Source organism: Phyllobates terribilis, unplaced genomic scaffold, assembly GCF_046119375.1.
Source record: "Phyllobates terribilis strain yellow unplaced genomic scaffold, ASM4611937v1 Scaffold_83__1_contigs__length_6671269, whole genome shotgun sequence".
Lineage (NCBI taxonomy): Eukaryota > Metazoa > Chordata > Amphibia > Anura > Dendrobatidae > Phyllobates > Phyllobates terribilis.
The window spans coordinates 2,901,322-2,908,424 of record NW_027362843.1 but is presented as its reverse complement, the minus strand read 5'-3'; positions in this window follow the sequence as shown (position 1 = coordinate 2,908,424).

Sequence of the window (7,103 nt, the reverse complement as noted above, 5' to 3'; positions counted from 1 at the left end):
TTAAAGCAACATAAATACAATTTAATAAAGCATAGGATAAAACAACATAAATACAATTTAATAAAGCATAGGTTAAAACAACATAAATACAATTTAATAAAGCACTGGATAAAACAACATAAATACAATTTAATAAAGCATAAGACAAAAAAACATAAATACAATTTAATAAAGCATATGTTAAAGCAACATAAATACAATTTAATAAAGCATAGGTTAAAACAACATAAATACAATTTAATAAAGCATAGGATAAAACAACATAAATACAATTTAATAAAGCTTAGGATAAAACAACATAAATACAATTTAATAAAGCATAGGATAAAACAACAAAAATACAATTTAATAAAGCATAGGATAAAACAATATAAATACAATTTAATAAAGCATAGGTTAAAACAACATAAATAAAATTTAATAAAGCACAGGATAAAACAACATATATACAATTTAGTAAAGCATAGGTCAAAATAACATAAATACAATTTAATAAAGCATAGGATAAAACAACATAAATACAATTTAATAAAGCATAGGTTAAAACAACATAAATACAATTTAATAAAGCATAGGATAAAACAACATAAATACAATTTAATAAAGCATAGGATAAAACAACATAAATAAAATTTAATAAAGCATAGGATAAAACAACATAAATAAAAATTTAATAAAGCATAGGATAAAACAACATAAATACAATTTAATAAAGCATAGGATAAAACAACATAAATACAATTTAATAAAGCATAGGATAAAACAACATAAATTCAATTTAATAAAGCATAGGATAAAACAACATAAATACAATTTAATAAAGCATAAGATAAAACAACATGAATACAATTTAATAAAGCATAGGATAATACAACATAAATATAATTTAATAAAGCATAGGTTAAAACAACATAAATACAATTTAATAAAACATAGGATAAAACAACATAATTTCAATTTAATAAAGCATAATATAAAACAACATAAATACAATTTAATAAAGCACAGGATAAAACAAAATAAATAAAATTTAATAAAGCATAGGATAAAACAACATAAATAAAATTTAATAAAGCATAGGATAAAACAACATAAATAAAATTTAATAAAGCATATGATAAAACAACATAAATACAATTTAATAAAGCATAGGTTAAAACAACATAAATACAATTTAATAAAGCATAGGATAAAATAACATAAATACAATTTAATAAAGCATAGGATAAACAACATAAATACAATTTAATAAAGCATAGGCTAAAACTACATAAATACAATTTAATAAAGCTTAGGATAAAACAAATTAAATACAATATAATAAAGCATAGGATAAAACAACATAAATTCAATTTAATAAAGCATAGGATAAAACAACATAAACACAATTTAATAAAGCATAAGATAAAACAACATGAATACAATTTAATAAAGCATAGGTTAAAACAACATAAATACGATTTAATAAAGCATAGGATAAAACAACATAAATACAATTTAATAAAGCATAGGCTAAAACTACATAAATACAATTTAATAAAGCTTAGGATAAAACAAATTAAATACAATATAATAAAGTATAGGATAAAACAACATGAATTCAATTTAATAAAGCATAGGATAAAACAACATAAATACAATTTAATAAAGCATAAGATAAAACAACATGAATACAATTTAATAAAGCATAGGTTAATGCAACATAAATACAATTTAATAAAGCATATGATAAAACAACATAAATACAATTTAATAAAGCATAGGTTAAAACAACATAAATACAATTTAATAAAGCATAGGATAAAACAACATAAATACAATTTAATAAAGCATAGGATAAAACAACATAAATAAAATTTAATAAAGCATAGGATAAAACAACATAAATACAATTTAATAAAGCATAGGATAAAACAACATAAATAAAATTTAATAAAGCATAGGTTAAAATAACATAAATACAATTTAATAAAGCATAGGACAAAATAACATAAAAACAATTTAATAAAGCATAGTTTAAAACAACATAAATACAATTTAATAAAGCATAGGATAAAACCACAGAATTACAATTTAATAAAGCATAGGATAAAACAACATAAATACAATTTAATGAAACACAGGATAAACAACATAAATACAATTTAATAAAGCATAGGATAAACAACATAAATACAATTTAATAAAGCATAGGCTAAAACTACATAAATACAATTTAATAAAGCTTAGGATAAAACAAATTAAATACAATATAATAAAGCATAGGATAAAACAACATAAATTCAATTTAATAAAGCATAGGATAAAACAACATAAACACAATTTAATAAAGCATAAGATAAAACAACATGAATACAATTTAATAAAGCATAGGTTAAAACAACATAAATACGATTTAATAAAGCATAGGATAAAACAACATAAATACAATTTAATAAAGCATAGGCTAAAACTACATAAATACAATTTAATAAAGCTTAGGATAAAACAAATTAAATACAATATAATAAAGTATAGGATAAAACAACATAAATTCAATTTAATAAAGCATAGGATAAAACAACATAAATACAATTTAATAAAGCATAAGATAAAACAACATGAATACAATTTAATAAAGCATAGGTTAAAGCAACATAAATACAATTTAATAAAGCATAGGATAAAACAACATAAATACAATTTAATAAAGCATAGGTTAAAACAACATAAATACAATTTAATAAAGCACAGGATAAAACAACATAAATACAATTTAATAAAGCATAAGACAAAAAAACATAAATACAATTTAATAAAGCATATGTTAAAGCAACATAAATACAATTTAATAAAGCATAGGTTAAAACAACATAAATACAATTTAATAAAGCATAGGATAAAACAACATAAATACAATTTAATAAAGCTTAGGATAAAACAACATAAATACAATTTAATAAAGCATAGGATAAAACAACATAAATACAATTTAATAAAGCATAGGATAAAACAACATAAATACAATTTAATAAAGCATAGGTTAAAACAACATAAATACAATTTAATAAAGCACAGGATAAAACAACATAAATACAATTTAGTAAAGCATAGGTCAAAATAACATAAATACAATTTAATAAAGCATAGGATAAAACAACATAAATACAATTTAATAAAGCATAGGTTAAAACAACATAAATACAATTTAATAAAGCATAGGATAAAACAACATAAATACAATTTAATAAAGCATAGGATAAAACAACATAAATAAAATTTAATAAAGCATAGGATAAAACAACATAAATAAAAATTTAATAAAGCATAGGATAAAACAACATAAATACAATTTAATAAAGCATAGGATAAAACAACATAAATACAATTTAATAAAGCATAGGATAAAACAACATAAATTCAATTTAATAAAGCATAGGATAAAACAACATAAATACAATTTAATAAAGCATAAGATAAAACAACATGAATACAATTTAATAAAGCATAGGATAATACAACATAAATATAATTTAATAAAGCATAGGTTAAAACAACATAAATACAATTTAATAAAGCATAGGATAAAACAACATAAATTCAATTTAATAAAGCATAATATAAAACAACATAAATACAATTTAATAAAGCACAGGATAAAACAAAATAAATAAAATTTAATAAAGCATAGGATAAAACAACATAAATAAAATTTAATAAAGCATAGGATAAAACAACATAAATACAATTTAATAAAGCATATGATAAAACAACATAAATACAATTTAATAAAGCATAGGTTAAAACAACATAAATACAATTTAATAAAGCATAGGATAAAACAACATAAATACAATTTAATAAAGCATAGGATAAAACAACATAAATAAAATTTAATAAAGCATAGGATAAAACAACATAAATACAATTTAATAAAGCATAGGATAAAACAACAAATAAAATTTAATAAAGCATAGGTTAAAATAACATAAATACAATTTAATAAAGCATAGGACAAAATAACATAAAAACAATTTAATAAAGCATAGTTTAAAACAACATAAATACAATTTAATAAAGCATAGGAAAAAACCACAGAATTACAATTTAATAAAGCATAGGATAAAACAACATAAATACAATTTAATGAAACACAGGATAAACAACATAAATACAATTTAATAAAGCATAGGATAAACAACATAAATACAATTTAATAAAGCATAGGCTAAAACTACATAAATACAATTTAATAAAGCTTAGGATAAAACAAATTAAATACAATATAATAAAGCATAGGATAAAACAACATAAATTCAATTTAATAAAGCATAGGATAAAACAACATAAACACAATTTAATAAAGCATAAGATAAAACAACATGAATACAATTTAATAAAGCATAGGTTAAAGCAACATAAATACAATATAATAAAGCATAGGATAAAACAACATAAATACAATTTAATAAAGCATAGGTTAAAACAACATAAATACAATTTAATAAAGCACAGGATAAAACAACATAAATACAATTTAATAAAGCATAAGACAAAAAAACATAAATACAATTTAATAAACCATATGTTAAAGCAACATAAATACAATTTAATAAAGCATAGGTTAAAACAACATAAATACAATTTAATAAAGCATAGGATAAAACAACATAAATACAATTTAATAAAGCTTAGGATAAAACAACATAAATACAATTTAATAAAGCATAGGATAAAACAACATAAATACAATTTAATAAAGCATAGGATAAAACAACATAAATACAATTTAATAAAGCATAGGTTAAAACAACATAAATACAATTTAATAAAGCACAGGATAAAACAACATAAATACAATTTAGTAAAGCATAGGTCAAAATAACATAAATACAATTTAATAAAGCATAGGATAAAACAACATAAATACAATTTAATAAAGCATAGGTTAAAACAACATAAATACAATTTAATAAAGCACAGGATAAAACAAAATAAATAAAATTTAATAAAGCATAGGATAAAACAACATAAATAAAATTTAATAAAGCATAGGATAAAACAACATAAATAAAATTTAATAAAGCATAGGATAAAACAACATAAATACATTTTAATAAAGCACAGGATAAAACAACATAAATACAATTTAATAAAGCATAAGACAAAAAAACATAAATACAATTTAATAAAGCATATGTTAAAGCAACATAAATACAATTTAATAAAGCATAGGTTAAAACAACATAAATACAATTTAATAAAGCATAGGATAAAACAACATAAATACAATTTAATAAAGCTTAGGATAAAACAACATAAATACAATTTAATAAAGCATAGGATAAAACAACATAAATACAATTTAATAAAGCATAGGATAAAACAACATACATACAATTTAATAAAGCATAGGTTAAAACAACATAAATACAATTTAATAAAGCACAGGATAAAACAACATAAATACAATTTAGTAAAGCATAGGTCAAAATAACATAAATACAATTTAATAAAGCATAGGATAAAACAACATAAATACAATTTAATAAAGCATAGGATAAAACAACATAAATACAATTTAATAAAGCATAGGATAAAACAACATAAATAAAATTTAATAAAGCATAGGATAAAACAACATAAATAAAAATTTAATAAAGCATAGGATAAAACAACATAAATACAATTTAATAAAGCATAGGATAAAACAACATAAATAAAATTTAATAAAGCATAGCATAAAACAACATAAATACAATTTAATAAAGCATAGGATAAAACAACATAAATACAATTTAATAAAGCATAGGATAAAACAACATAAATAAAATTTAATAAAGCATAGGATAAAACAACATAAATAAAAATTTAATAAAGCATAGGATAAAACAACATAAATACAATTTAATAAAGCATAGGATAAAACAACATAAATAAAATTTAATAAAGCATAGGATAAAACAACATAAATAAAAATTTAATAAAGCATAGGATAAAACAACATAAATACAATTTAATAAAGCATAGGATAAAACAACATAAATAAAATTTAATAAAGCATAGCATAAAACAACATAAATACAATTTAATAAAGCATAGGATAAAACAACATAAATACAATTTAATAAAGCATAGGATAAAACAACATAAATAAAATTTAATAAAGCATAGGATAAAACAACATAAATAAAAATTTAATAAAGCATAGGATAAAACAACATAAATACAATTTAATAAAGCATAGGATAAAACAACATAAATACAATTTAATAAAGCATAGGATAAAACAACATAAATAAAATTTAATAAAGCATAGGTTAAAACAACATAAATACAATTTAATAAAGCATAGGATAAAACCACAGAAATACAATTTAATAAAGCATAGGATTAAACAACATAAATACAATTTAATAAAGCATAGGACAAAACAACATAAATACAATTTAATAAAGCAGAGGATAAAACAACATAAATACAATTTAATGAAACATAGGATAAACAACATAAATACAATTTAATAAAGCATAGGATAAAACAACATAAATACAATTTAATAAAGCATAGGCTAAAACTACATAAATACAATTTAATAAAGCATAGGATAAAACAAATTAAATACAATATAATAAGGCATAGGATAAAACAACATAAATACAATTTAATAAAGCATAGGATAAAACAACATAAATAAAATTTAATAAAGCATAGGATAAAACAACATAAATAAAAATTTAATAAAGCATAGGATAAAAAAACATAAATACAATTTAATAAAGCATAGGATAAAACAACATAAATACAATTTAATAAAGCATATGATAAAACAACATAAATACAATTTAATAAAGCATAGGTTAAAACAACATAAATACAGTTTAATAAAGCATAGGATAAAACAACATAAATACAATTTAATAAAGCATAGGATAAAACAACATAAATACAATTTAATAAAGCATAGGATAAAACAACATAAATACAATTTAATAAAGCATAGGATAAAACAACATAAATACAATTTAATAAAGCATAGGATAAAACAACATAAATACAATTTAATAAAGCATAGGATAAAACAACATAAATACAATTTAATAAAGCATAGGATAAAACAACAT